General features: G+C 45.8%; 1 protein-coding gene across 3 annotated transcripts in view; it reads right to left on the reverse strand.

The window, feature by feature from the left end:
* Nucleotides 1-4,211: 4,211 nt before the first annotated feature.
* LOC135324455 (dnaJ homolog subfamily A member 1-like) overlaps nt 4,212-15,738 on the reverse strand; it is a 34,383-nt gene continuing 22,856 nt past the window's right edge. The window contains exons 13-14 of one of the 3 annotated variants that reach the window (XM_064500877.1): nt 5,203-5,432; nt 4,212-4,379 (exon numbers count right to left, since the gene is read on the reverse strand). The gene's annotated coding sequence lies outside the window, so the exon portion shown is untranslated. The remainder of the gene's footprint in view (nt 4,380-5,202; nt 5,433-15,738) is intronic. The other 2 variants (XM_064500880.1, XM_064500876.1) reach the window with 2 other exon arrangements.

Below are 15,738 nucleotides of genomic sequence, written 5' to 3' on the forward strand. Positions count from 1 at the left end.
AGCCTGGTGAGGTCTGATAAATGACTCCTGACTCAGCAAAATATTACTAGATGACACTGCAGAGTTGGTACTGTGAACAGTTATCCCCATCCAGCCAATTCACACAGCAATTTCTAGCAGGGTAGAAACCAATAAAACCATAAAGACCATCTATAAAAGAAAGGGTGGCTGTGGCTTGGGGGTCTCCATGGTTTCTGGCCAGATCTTTAGAGGTGCTTAAAGGGGTACACAGGCTTTAAAACCCTACTGAGCCTCTGCCTGCATCTCTTGGTGCCTAGATCCCTGTCAAAATTTGGCTCTCACGTGAATTGTTTTAAACCCCAATGGAGAGATTTTACCATCTCCCTGGGAAGACCTAGGTGATGGATAATAGCCTGGAAATTATGGGCCTCATAGTCTAATTTGAATTGTCTGTGCTCTAAAGTGAAGAATGTGTGACAGACTTGCCTGATACAACAGTGGTGCTGGGTGTGCTTTAGCACCTCTATTCCTCCCCTGTGCCCCCCTCTCCACCTGCCAAGCACCAGCGATACAATGTTCTCTTCTCCTCTGAGCTCAGCACCAGACTCAGTCAATGTGTGGGAAATCTCTGCACCTCTTCTGCTGTTGGGGGGGGGGGGGGGGGCGGATGACAGTTCCCTCCAGAATTTGGGCAAGGGGGTTTAAACTTTATAACCAGGCTCAGTTGCATAAAATGTCATGGTTTGGCTAGATTTGACGGATCTTTGGCAATTTACGCCATACCATTCCAGGCTCTGCTTTACAATCACACCCTCCTACACTACCACCACCACCTTTACAATTCAGCTAACCCCAGGCCATATCAACTGGCATTTCTAGCTTCCCTGGCCAGGGAATAAAAGTCACTCAGCCAAGCATCTGTCTGGGACTTCAAACACAGTGATTGCTACAACTTTGGGAGTGTCATTGCCACCTTGTAGAGCTGCTCAGTAGAACATCCTGGCTTCTGGCATACTTTCTCGTGATGCCTGGTCCCCTCTGCTCCTTTCTCTGCCCAAACATGAGAGGAACATTTTGCCCAAGTGACAACTGGACCAAGGGCTGGATATTGCCACTAGGCATGTTTCCTGGCTCTGCCAAAGCTGCTATCATGGCTGACTCAGCAACACCAGGCTTGGGATCTGTGTATAAATCAGAGTGTTTTATGAACTTTGCTGGTATTTCTGCTTTCCCACTGCTTGGAGCTGCCACAGCTGGAGGAGAAAACAGGCAGCAAGGTGATACCCAGAGACATGCTTATCTCTCCCTATAGAGTCACAGGGACAGCCCTGACCCAAATTTATCTAGGGAGGCAGTGTGAGTGCCCAAGAAAGCAACATGGTTATCTCTCCCAGCAGACGAGGATGCGGCTTCTTCCAGTTTTCTCCTTTCCTAATAAGGACAGGGAAGCAATCCACAGGCTTTTCCATTCCTCCCTAACTCAGGAGGCTGGAGATGACTCAGCTGAGCATAATACAATTCTTTGGGGGAAGGTGCCTTCCAGCAGCTCCATGTAATAAATTGCTGCACCTGTATAAGCACCTATCCCCCCCACCTGCCTTGACCAAAGCATCTTTTTTTTTTTAATAAGAAAGAAAACAGATGTATAAATTCAGTAGGCAAAAATACACATGCAAGCAAAACTCTCCTCCTATACTCCAGCAGAAGGGTCTGTATAGCCAGGGCAATATGTTTCCTTTGCTACAGATCAGTGAGTTATAGGGGGTCTTGCTACTGACTAGCTGCTTCCTGAGTCTCCCTGAAGTTGGCCAGCCACAGACTTGCCAGACTCAGGCTCTCTGGATCCAGATGTTCCATACTCCATAGTAGCACTAGACTTCTCTATTTGCTTCTCCCCAAGGCAACCCCCTTGGATTGTCACCCAGATTTTATCAGTGTAAAAGAAATAGGTAAATCCGCTTGTCAGGACTGTGGTAGTGTTACAAGGAGCAGTTTTTAAACTCCATAGACCTAGGCCCAACTTGATCCAAATTCAGCTCAGCATGGAGTCTTTTGCCAGTCACAGACATCTCCCTGGTTTCCTCTTCCCCCCACCCCCAAGTTCCCAGAGAGGGAGGAGGAGCAGGTGTCCTCAAATTCATTGAGATGAAAGGACAGTGTTATCACTAAGCCTACCCATGCTTTGACCTCACAGGCCCAGCCCACAAGTACATGTTTTAGTACTGCTGTTTCTGAATAAACACTCCATATTGCACTGGGTGCATGCAGTTTTCTTCAGCTCTTTTTATTGTTTCTTTCCTAACCTCTTTAAACAAATATACACAGCCCTCAGGAATACACAGTGACTGTGGTGGCTTGCTGTTAAATTGCTGTGCTGCTCTGTATACACAGCTTGTACTGCATGTCTCCGCACAGAGGTGAGAAGTTGTTGCCTTCTTTCCAGGTGAAGGGAGGGGGGCTGCTACCCTCCATGCCATGCCGGGGCTAACCCTGTGGCACAGAGCAGAGACAGAGCTCTCTCAAATACATCCTGCCTGTAGAGCCAAGTGAACAATCGATTACGTAAAGAGCGCTTAGAGTAGACAAAGCTGGGGAGACAAGATCAGTGATGATTGATTGGGTTTTCACATCTGCATTCACTGTGGAATTGTTTGGGGACAATCCCACACCGAAGCCCTTCTTTGGGGGGGGGGGGGGGGAAATGACACGACACATGTCATCTGAAGTTGTCCTTAAAAGGAAACACGGGACAAACCAACACCACCAAAATAACAAATTTCCAGGACCAGATGATGGTCTAATCTCTCACTCAATACCTGGGGACTGGAAGGTGGCAAATGCAATGTCAATTTTTTAAGAGAGCCCCAGAAGGACATGAATATCCTTAAGCCTGTCTGCACCAGACAAATCAGTAGACAATGTATTAACAGAAGTAGTGGACACATGGATAAATAGGATATATTTGACACTGTGCAGTTCTGGTCCTCTCCTCTTTAGAAGTGGAAAAGGTTCAGAGAAGGGCAACAAAGATGATTAAAGGTCTAGACTGGCTCCTAGACAAGGAGCAACTACTCAGACTAGGACTCTTCAGCCTGGATAAAACTATTAAGGGAATGTAAAGAGAAACAATTGTTCACTATCTCAAAAGTTCAAACCAGAGGCATTGAAGGAAGCCAATGGATGGTAGCTTCAAAACAGAGAAAGGAAGTTGTTCATTGCAGTGTGTAGTTACCTGTAGAACTCCTTGATGCAGTTGTGGTAGATGCTAGCAGCTGATGGGGCTCCAGACAGCAACTAGACCAACTGGACCATGGAAGGAATTTTAATACCAGCAACCACCTCTGATCCAGAAAATTGTTGGTGTTCTGAAGAGCTGTCCCTACCTACTTGCCCTATTATTACATTCTTTTCCAGACATCTGCTGTCAATCAGGATACAAGATTAGATGGATCTCTGATCCGACCCAGTATAGCCATTCTTATGTTCTTCAGTCCTATTTTTCAAGTGCAGCATTAAATCAATCAGTATTGGTCTTTTCTTGCACTAGAAATACTGATGCTACCCACACAAAGGTTACAAAAAGTTGCTGAAGTGGAAGCAGGCATCATCAGACATGGGGATGGATTATGTGACTAGCTAGCCAAGCATAAGGACTGTGGCACTGGCAGAGCTCCTGAATTTACAGGCGATACCAGTCCCTAGCAAGATGGTTATTGGTCTTCCTGGCACTCTCTTCATCATACAATGCACCCCAGATCCTACAACCAGGAAGCAGCAAGGGCCAGTTGCTCCCTAAGGGGAGCCAGGAGCCAAGGGTGACAGCAAGGCAGGCAGGAACAGCGGCCTCTCAGACAAGGGACCAGTCCCACAATATCTAAGCAAGAAAAACAGAGGGGGTCAAGGAAAAGAGAGCCATATTTTCCCACACTGAAGAAACTTTATCTTCCCCTTGCTGAACAGCATCCTACACAAAACTTGCACTTCTTCAGTACCTTCTACTCTAGGATTGCAAACCTCTGTCTGTTCTTTGCTATTCCCATACATGTACTTCTCACTAGAACATCATGGGTGAAATAATATTCACAATGCAAGGCCCTCATATGTGATATGGATTTGAATTGAACATTTTGATTGTCTACTTCTAATAGCTATTTGTGGGAACTGGCTTGTGTCCCTGCCCCCCCCCCCCCCAAAAAAAAATGATGGTGTTGAAATAAAGATGTTCTTATGAATGTCAGACATGTCATTTTATTATTCACTATCACTGGTTGAAATGTGCATTGCTGTTAGAGTTGCATCAACACAGAGCACATGGGATCAATTAACCACCTGTTCCCACAGCTCAAGAGGGTTGTCAGAAAGCTCAGATATCTTGACACTCCACATCATTCAAAATCTGGACATCTTTTCTGGTTCTTCTAGAATAATGAAAGAGAAGAAAGAGTTGGAAAAAAAATATTCTCCAAGTCACATTTAGGCCTCCTGTCTAACCTGTGGAACAGAGCTGACTTTTCTAAAATTGGTTTATTTAAAAATGTGAGGTGACTGCAAGCCATCATGGCACATAGAAATATACTCACTGGGCATTCAAGAATCACAGAAGTGTTGGTGGGAAGGGGCCTCTGGAGGTCCAACCTCCTGCTCAGAGCAGGACTATCACCAGCACTTGTTCAGGACAGCCCTGGCTTTATCTAGACAAGTCTTGAAAACCTCCAAGGATGGAGCTCCCCCCCACCCTGACACACACACACACACACACACACACACACACACACACACACTCCCCTCTCTGGTGACCTGTCCCAGGGCTGCACCACCCTCCTGGGGAAGAAGGCTTTCCTGCTGTCCAACCTGGACCTCTCAAGGTGCACCTTGTGCCCATTGTCCCTTGTTATATCACCTGCTGCTACCGAGAAGAGTTTGGCTCCATCATCTTTGTATCTGCCCTTCCAGTAGCTGTAGGCAGATCAGTTAGATCACTCCTTAGGCTCCTCTTCTCCAGTATAACCCAGTCCAGCCCCCTCCACCTCTCCTCATAGGCCATGTGCTCCAGGCCTTTGACCATCTTTGCAACCCTCTGCTGGCCCTTCTCCAGTTTCTCCACATCCCTCTTGAAGTGGGAGCCCCCAAAATGGACACAGTACTCCAGATGTGGCTGTCCCAGGGCTGATTAGAGGGGATGATAACTTCCCTCCATCTTCTGGCCATGCTCCTCCTAATGTAGCCTGATGCATGGATTACCTTATTCACGATGAGAGTGTGCTGTTGGCTCATGTTCAACCTGATGTCCATTATCACCCCCCAGGTCCTTTTCAGCAGGGCATCTGCTCAGTCAGTTGGTTCCCAGCCTGTACTGATGCATGGGGTTATTCCACCCCAGGTGTAGAACTTGGGACTTCTCACACTTGAACCTCATGAGGTTTCTCTTGGCTCAGTCCTTGAGTTTCTCAAGGTCCCTCTGGATTGAGGCTCTGTACAGAAAGCCATTAGGTGCATAATTGGGAATTTGCATTCATAATCCCTTTCATGATCCCTTTGGAGGACTTAGTGGTAGTAATTGAATGTGCAAATTAGGTGCCCAGTTGAGCTTTTTGTATGTTTAAGTGCAGCTCACTCCTCTCTAACAGTAGACAGAACAGATGGGGGGGGACACTTCACATCCTGTCCAGAACCTCTGATTTGTTATCAGTTTCCAGGCACCTGTGTTGGAAGAACTGTCTGTGTATTCCTGAACCCCATCCATTAGATTTACTGATGATGCAGCCACATAGTGAGTTGATTTAACTATCTTATCTAATGTTTAAATATTCAGCTCATTTGAGGGATTAGTTCTCTGCCAGATTAGTGAGCTAAACCTCTTTCTTACTGTTTGGCTACACAATCACTAGATCTGACACCAAGGAATGAGCAAGAATGTGAGGTCAAGGGATGGGGAGCAAATGGGACTACCCCCTTGGGGACTTCCCAGTGCAGGAAGGTTGCAGGCAAGGTGAAGGTCACAGGCTTCACAGACTAATATTAGGCCCAGCTTCATGCCCAGCCCAGAGGTGATGGGTTACACATGAAAGCATCATCTTCTGCTTCACAAGCAGGAACACTAAAAGTTGCTTTTTATGTGAGAGAGCAGCTAGAAGGCATGGAGCTCTGCCTTGGGACAGATGATGAGCTAGTTGAGAGTTTATGGCTTAGGATTAGAAGGCAGACCAACATAGGTGACGTGGTGGATGTCTGCTACAGACTGGATCAGGAAGAAGTAGATGAGGCCTTCTTCAGACAACTGGAAGAAGCCTCACAGTCACAGGCCCTGGTCCTCATGGGGGGACTTGAACCACCCTTATATGTGCTGAAGGAACAACACAGCAGGGCACAAGCAATTCAGGAGGTTCCTGGAGTGCATTGATGACAACTTCCTGACACAGGTTATGAAGAACTGACAATGAAAGGCACTCTGCTGGACCTGACGCATACAAACAAGGAAGAAGTGGTTGGGGATGTGAAGGTTGCGGCCGCCTTGGCTGCAGTGACCATGAGATGGTGGAGTTCAGGATTCTGTGTGGAGGGAGAAGGGCAAAAAGCAGGATTGCAACCCTGGGCTTCAGGAGAACACACTTTGACCTGTTCAGCGAGCTGCTTGGAAAAATCCAGGGGAGGTGGACCTGAAGCGAAGAGGGGTCCAGGAGAGCTGGTTGATTTTCAAGGCTCACCTCCTCCAAGCTTTAGGCAAGAGGGAGAAACAGAGAAAGAGAAACAGAGAGAAAAACAAAGAGAGAAAAAGAGAGAGAGAGAGACAGAGAAATAGAGAGATTGAAAAAGAGAAAGCAAAAGAAAGAGAAAGAGAGAGAAAGAGAGAAAATCTAGAGAAAGAAAGAGAGAAAGAGAGAAAGAGAAAGAGGGGAAGAGAGGGAAAGAGAGGGAAAGATGGCAAGAGAGAAAGAGGGAGACAGAAAAAAGAGAGCAACAGAAAAAAGAGAGAAAGAGAAAAGAAAACAGAGTGAGAAAAAATAGAAAGAGAGCGAGAAAGAATGAGAGGAAGGAGAGTGAGAAATAGAGAAAGGGAAAGAAAAAAAGAAAAAAGAGGGAGGAGAAAGGGAGAGAGAAAGAAAAGAAAGAAAAAAAAGAAAAAAGAAAATGTGTGAGAGAAAGAGAGAGAAAGAGGAAAAGAGTGAGAAGAAAAAAGGGAGAGAAAGGCAAAGTGAGAGTAAGAAAGGGAAAGAGTAAAAGAGAGGGAAAGGGAGAGAGAAAGAAAGAGAAAGTGAGAAAAAATGAGAGAATGAGAGAGGGAGAAGGAGAGGCAGATGGAAAGAGGGGGAAGAGAGAAAGAGTGAAAGAGTGAAAGAGTGAAAGAGTAAAAGAGTGAAAGAAAAAGAGAGAAAGAAAAAGAGAAAGAAAGAGGGAGGGAGAAATGGAAAGAGAGCAAAAGAAGGAGAGAGAAAAAAGAGAAAAAGGAAAGAAAGAGAGAGTGGGAGAGAAAGGGAGAGAAAGGGGAAGTGTAAGAGAGGGAAAGGGAAAAAGGGAGAGAGAGAGAGGGAGGGAGAGAGAGAATGAGGGAGAAAGAAGAAAGTAAGAGGGAAATTGAAAAAGAAAGAAGGGGAGAGCAAAAGCAAAAGACAAAGAGAGTGAGAAAAAGTGAGAAAGAATGCAGGAGAGGGAGAAAGAGAAAGCGTAAAAGGGTAGAGAGAAAAAGAATGAGAGGATGAAAGAGCAAAAAAAATGAGACAGAAGGAGAGAGAAGAGAGAAAAAAAGAAAGATAGGGAAAGAGAGAAAGATAGAGGGAAAGAGAGGGAAAGAGAGAGAGAATTTTTTTTGCACCAGGAGGTGCTGGTTCTTTCAGATCCCACAAGAAAGGCACAAAGTCTCTCTCAAGAAAGTTAACTATTTTATTAACATCCCAGAAAAGGTGATAGTAAATTATAAAATCTTACATCCCTTCTGATGCTGGGAACCCCGAGTTGATACAGCATTGGACAGACCTCCAGTCAGGCCATGGCACAGTGCGCAGATCCTGCCCATGGTGAGGTTTGCTGGTATTGTGGTCTTTAGAGTTTTTATAGGATTTTCTTAGAAGTACTGTGGCGTGGAAGGAAAACACATTGCTTCACTTCAAGATAAAGACAAGGACATGCTGGTAGCATGAACACTGATGCTAAGTGGGTGCCGCCTCCAGGCTCTTCCGTTATGATTAGCCAGCTAAGTTCATCCTATGTCAAGGGACATGTGCAGCACAGCACAGTCCTGAAGGTCAAGTGCTATGTGCAGTACAGTACGGCACAGCACAGGCCTGTGCCTACCCAGGTCAACTTGTTATGTGGATCACTAACTCCTCGATGTACAATGGTCTTCTGGTTAGGACCACTATAGAAAGAGAGGGAAAGAGAAAGAGAGAGGGAGGGAGGGAAGGAGGGAGAGAGGAAGGGAGAGGGAAAGGAAGGGGGGGAGAGAGAGGATGGGAGAGAGGGCTAGAGGGGGAGGGAGTGGGATGGAAGAAGGAGACAAAGAGGGGGAGGGGGGAAGAAAGAGGGAGAGGGAGAGAGAGGAAGGGAGACAGGGACAGAGACAGAGGGACAGAGACATGGAGGGAGGGGGAGAGGGAGGGAGGGAGAGGGCAGAGAGATGGAGGAGGCAGAGAAAGGGAGAGAATAGGAGAATAGGAGAGGAAGAGCTGGCCCATGTCATTGCGAGGCCACTCTCAATCATCTTTGAAAGGTTATGGCGCTCTGGGGAGGTCCCTGAGGACTGGAATAAAACGAATGTCACCTCTATCTTCAAGACGGGCAAGAAGGAGGATCTGGGGAACTACAGGCCAGTCAGCCTCACCTTGATCCTGGGGAAGGTCATGGTGCAAATTTTCCTGGAAACCATTTACAGACAAATGAAAGACAGGAAAGTGATTGGGAGTAGTCAGCATGGATTTACAAAGGGGAAATCATGCCTGACCAACCTGATGGCCTTCTATGATTAAATGACTGTCTGGGTAGATGAGGGGAGAGCACTGGATGTTTATCTTCACTTTAGCAAGGCTTTCAACACTGTCTCCCATGACATCCTCATAGACAAGCCAATAAAGTACGGACTAGATGAGTGGACAGTGGGGTGGATTGAAAACTGGCTGAACTGCCAGGCTCAAAGGGTTGTGATCAGCGGCAGAAAGGCCAGCTGGAGGCCAGTCACCAGCGGTGCCCCCCAGGGGGTCAATACTGGGTCCAATACTGTTTAACATCTTCATTAATGACCTGGATGAAGGGACAGAGTGCACCCTCAGGAAGTTTGCAGATGACACAAATTTGGGAGGAATGGCTGAGACACCAGAGGGCTGTGCTGCCATTCAGAGGGACCTCGACAGGCTGGAGAAATGGGCAGAGAGGAACCTCATGCAGTGCCACAAAGGGAAGTGCAGAGTCCTGCACCTGGGGAAGAATAACCCCATGCATCAGTACAGGCTGGGGGCCTGTAGTGGACCTAACCAGAAGACTATTGTACATCAAGGAGTTAGTTAGTGATCCACATAACAGTTGACCTGGGTAGGTGCAGGCCTGTGCTGTGCTGCACATCTCTCTTGGCCACAGGCTAAGCTTAGTTGGCTAATCATAACAGAGAAGCCTGTAGATGGTTCCCCCATCATATAAACTCAGTGTGAGATTATACCCAGGGAGAATTGCAGACCACTGCTGAAACTACTGGCAAAAACCAGGGGAGAGACTAGGGCAATGGCTAATGTGATAGAGTGAGTGAGTGTGTGAAATAATCAGCTAGGGTAAAAGCTCTAATCCTATTGGGGGAGGGGGGGGCCTCCAGCAGGGGCGTGTGTGTGTGTGAGTGTGCTGCATTATAATACTGATAACCATTACATTTTGGGGCAGCAGACGCGTGGATCAACTGGCTGGTCAGGGTCACCCGAGCCAGTGGGGGGGCCTCACTGGAGATCCAGCGCACCTGTAACCTTTACACCTTTGGGTAACAAGCACATGGGTGGCTGGTCAGGGCCTGTCATGCTGGTAACCACCATGCTTCTGGGGCAGCAAATGCACAGGTCTGCCAGATGGTTGGGGTCTTTCGTGCTGGTGGGGCCTCACTGGAGACCTAGTGTGCACATAAACGTAACCATTATACTTAAACCTCACACCACAGACGGGGTTCAGCCCGCAGCCAACTAGTAAACTAGTTTGAACCTGACCAAGGTGTTTAAATGAAAAGGCAGCAGCAGGCTGCGAGGGGAGATTCCCCTGGGTCCTGAAGTCCTCCTCGCATGAATGCTCCATAACAGCTCAGCTCTGAGCATCCCGAATCCTCAGGGACAGAGCCCCTGTGTGAGGGGACGGGGGAGTCATCCTTTTGCAAATGTACCCAAAAATGTTAAAATTGACTATCAAACTGTATAACTCACTTAAAAAGTATATTCAGAAACACCCCAGCTATTGAACAAGCAAACTGTATTGATCATAGAGCAGGCAAATGCCCAAGGAAATAGGCTAAGGCCAAACCCTCTATACTCTGCTCCCTGGAAGCTGGAAAAAACAATTACATAAGAAATAAACAATTGCAAAAGGATTTCCTCACTTAAAAAGAAAAGTCAACCTATATGGGGCAAGACATCAAAACTCCAGGTTGTGTTGAAAACCATACCTTTGTGAAGAAAAAGGTACAAATCAGCCTGACATAGTGATATAATTCTTGGTTTCAGTAATGTTTGTTTAGACACGTGCAACAGAATGAATCTAGGAACCAGAATAGAAGTAACAGTAAAGGAAGATGGCATAGATAAGTATTAGAGGATGCTCATACCTGTCTGATAACCAAGCTTAACAGCTGTATTCTAGTGTTTCTAACAGTTAACCCTATATAATGCATGATCCTAAGTAAGGTGCTAATACCTTCTCTTTAAAGGAAAGGAAAAAAGAGAAGAAGGCAGTAAAATCTATGCGTAAATATAACAACTGCTGATTTAAGCTAGAGTGTAAAGTTTGTTTGCTTATTATAGAGACGATGGGGGAGATGGAGGAATGAAAAAAAAATATGACCGGGTATATTGGAAGCTCCTATGAAGGGAAATATTCCAGCTTGGGGAACAAAGATAACTATTAATAAGAATCTTTTGTTATCTCTTATCTTCAATAGGTAACACAGAAAACTGAGTATCCCATTCCAATCTTATAGATACTGATCTATGTATGTTATGTGTGTGCGTATTTATGAGTATCACTGTATTTACAAAAGATGCTGCACAATGTTGGGAGGGATGAATTGTTGACAAACTCACATAAACCCTCCTATGAGATCTGGGCCTAACTACAAGGCCTTCACTATCTCTGCTACCCTCTTCACCATGTCACCAGTAAGACTAGCAAGGGATTGGTAAAACAGTCAACAAATGAGTAAATAGGTAAACAATCATAGAACGGCTATCAATCACCAAGGTTATGAAAAATCAAATACCATCTAAACGTGAGCCTATTGTACACAGGAAAAAAAAAAGTTCTCCTGGGAATAGTGCCCTTAGGGCCGCAGGGCTGCTACATGTGAAAATGCATCAAATTGTAATGTTGTTTATACTAACCATGTTAAGCATTGTCTAACTTTAGGTGGTTACATGTAGCGTACCTCCTGCTGATTACAACACCCTATTGGGGGACTGACCCACCTGCTCCAGAGCACCTGTGAAGCAAGAGCAGATGTTGCCACAGCACAGCCTCATCAGTCGCTGTGATTGAGCTGGGAGATGGGCAGCTGCAAGGCCAACTACTGCACCCACAGGAGGTTTTGTTGGATATTCATATTAACCACATTGACCCCATTACAGCGGGTTAACACAATCCAAGGGGTGGAAAATCATAGACTGAAGCCAACATGGACCCAATATGTTCAAAGAATCATTCTACCCGTTATTTTAGCTGGAAGGCTGTGGGCCCATGCTTTGATTTCACCTTGGGTTGACCCCTATAATCCAAATCACACTGTACCAATTGATATTCAAGAATGTCAAGAATAGGTTTCCACCAGATGAGTGTGCTTGGGTAAACCACCATTAATAGAAGACCCTTGTGCACCAGGAAATGACCAACAAATATGTACCTTAACAGCTTTACAAAATAGGGCTACAGTTGTAACCAACTGGAATGGTTCACTCTGTGTTGTTTCTATAGACCACCCAGTAGAATGGGAAAATGGTCTTTGTAGTACAACTCCAGTTCACAAATATTCCAATAATGTTAGTTTGATAATAGTCAGTAATTGTACATATTACACTCAACAATCTAGTTTGTCTGTCATGCAGTCTTTCCTTGGCCCCTAACATGGGCCCTCCTCAGACTAAGCATAGGGGGGGTTCTAAACAGCATTCTGTGATCCACAAAAAATTTAGATAATAACATAGTCATTGACAGAAACTGAAAAGCAGCATGATGTTGTAGAAATACAAGTGTTACATCAGAATCAACACATCATTCAACCCACAAGGCGAGTAGCTAGTGCTGCTGCTGCCTAATGGTGGGACATCTTTGGTGGTTTTAGCTCTAATGCCACTGCTATTCTACACCTATTCTCACACCCAATATTTGTTTTACTTGTTGCTGCCTTTGTATTACTAGTTGTAGTAAACGCTTTGTATATGAGTCTTTCTAGTAGCCAAAAAGCTTACAGATGCAACTTGCAAATTACATCTTTAGGAAAGGTCAACGGTATGTGGATCAAGAGGTGGAGTGTAGTGGTCCTAACTGGAAGACTACTGTACATCGAGGAGTTAGTGATCCACATAACAGTTGACCTGAGTAGGTGCAGGCCTGTGCTGTGCTGCACATATCCCTTGGCTGCAGGATAAACTTATCTGGCTAATCGTAATGGAGAAGCCTGTAGGTGGCCCTCACTTGGCATCTGGAGATGATGCCACCAGTGTGTCCTTGAGCATCACAATGCCAGAGAACCTCAGCTTGGATGGGATCTGCACAACGTGACATGCCCTGACTGGAGGTCTGTCCAATGCTACACAACTCAGGGTTCCCAGCATCTGAAGGGACAAAAGATTATCTATGGTATCCCCTTTTTCCCTCTCGTGTTAGGGCCAGTAAATGGCATTTTAATCAATACCTTACGGAGTCTGAGTGCATTTCTTACTGGGATCCATAACGAGCACTTGCACCAGTGCATTATAGAGGATGGAATCAGATGGAGGTGCCCAGAAATTAGGACGGGGGGAGGCAGAATTCTCCAGACAACAGAACAGGAGCAGGCAAGAGGATAAGCTGTCATTCGAACCCTAAAGGCAGCCCTGGGCTTGCCCAAGCCTCAAAGCTCCTGAGTGTTCAAATTTCTGCAGAAGCCACAGAAAAATGGGAGCCCCCCAAAAGCAGGGTAGGCGGGCCTACTTCAGTCCATCCTTTTGCAGCAACAGGAAATGTTACAGAGTCATTCCAGCCAGCGCTCAATTGAAAAGCTTTTTCTGACAAGTGCCATTGCTTTCTGCAGAGTGTTAGCTTGCACTTACAACAAATCAAATAACATCCCAGCCCAGGGAGGGGAGAAGGTGACAAAAGATGAATTAACTTCAGACAAACAACTGTAGCAGTTTTGGGACTGCCCCAAACTCCCACAGTTCTGCTACAGCAAGACTGAAAAACAGCTGGAGGCAGATGGAACAGCAGTTTGCAGTGCTCAGACATCACTGGTGACCACAGTCATGGCTCATCCTTCTCTTGACATGATAACTTACATCATCATTATGAACCACATCATCTTCACCTGCAGGGAGCTGTGGGTATTGGTTCACTCAAAGCAAAACACATTTTTCCACTGGAGGGGGAGTGGCAGTTGGTTAAAAATATAATTATTTTTAAACACAGATGACAAATGAGTGCATCTCTAGTGGGTTTTGCTTTGGACAGTAGCTTTTAGGTTTTGATATTGTCCTGTTTTTTTATGCTTAAACCTGGAGGTAAAAAGCTAATGATCCAGACGTTATTCCAATATGTTCAGGGCACTCAGGTTGTCTTTACCATGAGATGCTCAAGGGGCTGGGGCTGATGTCACATCTCTTTGCTCTACCATCCTCTACCAACTACATCTGTTTTCTGAAACAGGGTCAGAAATGGTTAAGACAGCAGTGTTTTAAAATATTTTCCAAAACCAACATGTTCTCTCATTCATGCAGGACTTTAAAAATGACGTTCTTGAAATACAAATAAGCCTGTCCTTTTGGCACTGTCTCCCATAACATCTTCATAGACAAGCTAATGAAGTATGGGCTAGATACGTGGTCAGTGAGGTAGACTGAAAACTGGCTGAACGGCTGAGCTCAGAGGGTTGTGACCAGTGGCATAAAGTCCAGCTGGAGGCCAGTCACTAGTGGTGTCCCCCAGGGGTCGATACTGGGGACAATACTGTTTAACCTCTTCATTAATGACCTGGATGATGGGACCAAGTGCACCCTCAGCAAGGTTGCAGACAATACAAAACTGTGGGAAGGTAAAAGACAATCGACAATAGTGGCAAGACTAATTTCATTTTTTTACTAATCGCTATCTTAAGATAGAGCAAAGAAAGAAACCTTGAGCTTTGTATAAAACACTCCAACTCCTGCCTGGCTTGCCAGGAATTCAAACTGGATAAAGCTTGTTAGAAGTTGCACAGTTTGCTAGTGAAGAATTCCATTCTCTTCGTTCTCTGCCTTGTATATATAGCCAATCAAGAGAGTGTTAGATAGTAACCAAACCATACCAACAAAAGAAATGTATGTAAGTCGTTTACTTATGCTAATCAGGGAAGTCAAGCTGCTGCCTGATCTGTGCATTGGACATGTTTCCCCTGCAGCTGCCAGTGTGTGTGTGTGAGAATAAAGGCTCTCTCTGAACTAAATTGCTACAAGTAAAGTTTTTCTACGACAACTGGGAGGAACGGCTGATACACCAGAGGGCTGTGCTGCCAGAGAGACCCTGACAGGCTGGAGAAATGGGCAGAAAGGAACCTCATGGAGTTCCACAAAGGGAAGTGCAGAGTCCTGCACCTAGGGAGGAATAACCCCATGCACCAGTACAGGCTGGGGGCCGACCTGCTGGAAAGCAGCTCTGCGGAGAAGGACCTGGGTGTTCTGGTGGACTAGTTGAACATGGGCCAGCAATGTGCTCTCATGGCAAAGAAGGCCAAGAACATCCTGGGCTGCATCAGGAAGAGGCTCCTCTGTTACAATTAGCCAGCTAAGTTCATCCTGTGGCCAAGGGATATGTGCAGCACAGCGCAGGCCTGAAAGCCAAGCTGTATGTGCAGCACAGCACAGCACAGGCCTGTGCCTACTCAGGTTAACTGTAATGTGGATCACTAATTCCTCAATGTACAGTAGTCTTCCAGTTAGGATTACTACAGGCCACAAAGATGATTAAGGGACTGGAGCATCTCTCACATGAGGGAAGGCTGAGAGAGCTGGGACTGTTTAGCCTCAAGAAAAGAAGGCTCAGAGGGGATTTTATCAGTGCGTATAAATATCTGATGGGAGGGTGTAAGGAAGATGGAGCCAGACTCTACTTAGTGGTATCCAGTGAAAGGACAAGGGGCAATGGGCACAAATTGAAATACAAGAAATCCCATTTAAACACAAGAAAACACTTTTTTTTCTGTGAGGATGGCCAAACACTGGAACAGGTTGCCCAAAGAGGTTGTGGAGTCTCCATTCTTGGAGATATTCAAAACCCAACTGGACACAGCCCTGAGTGACCTGCTCTAGTTGACCCTGCTCTGAGCAGTGGGGTTGGACTAGATGATCGCCAGAGGTCCCTTCTAACCTTAACTAATCTATG

This window comes from Dromaius novaehollandiae, chromosome W (genome assembly GCF_036370855.1).
Source record: "Dromaius novaehollandiae isolate bDroNov1 chromosome W, bDroNov1.hap1, whole genome shotgun sequence".
In the NCBI taxonomy this organism is placed as follows: Eukaryota; Metazoa; Chordata; class Aves; order Casuariiformes; family Dromaiidae; genus Dromaius; species Dromaius novaehollandiae.